The following is a 577-nucleotide window of genomic DNA, read 5'->3' on the forward strand; positions in this document are numbered from 1 at the left end:
CAGCAGGTCGAGGGAGGGGATTCTGCCCCTCTGCTCTGCTCTGGTGAGACCCCACCTGCAGTGCTGCGTCCAGCTCTGGAGCCCTCAGCATAAGACAGACACAGACCTCTTGGAGCGGGTCCAGAAGAGGGGCACAGAAATGATCAGGGGGATGGAACACCTCTCCTATGAAGAAAGGCTGAGAGAGTTGGGGTTGTTCAGCCTGGAGAAGAGAAGGCTTCAGGGAGACCTTATTGCAGCCTGTCAGCACTTAAAGGGGACTTATAAAAAAGATGGGGGCGAACTTTTCAGTAGGGCCTGTTGCGACAGGACAAGGGGGAATGGCTTTAAACTAAAGCTGGGTAGATTTAGACTAGATATAAGGAAGACATTTTTTACGCTGAGGGTGGTGAAGCACTGGCACAAGTTGCCCAGAGAGGTGGTGGATGCCCCATCCCTGGAAACATTCCAGGTCAGGTTGGACGGGGCTCTGAGCAACCTGATCTAGTTGAAGATGTCCCTGCCCACGGCAGGGTGGCTGGACTAGATGACCTTTAGCTAGAGGTCCCTTCCGACCCAAACCATTCTATGATTCTAT

Source organism: Pygoscelis adeliae, unplaced genomic scaffold (genome assembly GCF_000699105.1).
Source record: "Pygoscelis adeliae isolate BGI_AS28 unplaced genomic scaffold, ASM69910v1 Scaffold160, whole genome shotgun sequence".
Taxonomy (NCBI): domain Eukaryota; kingdom Metazoa; phylum Chordata; class Aves; order Sphenisciformes; family Spheniscidae; genus Pygoscelis; species Pygoscelis adeliae.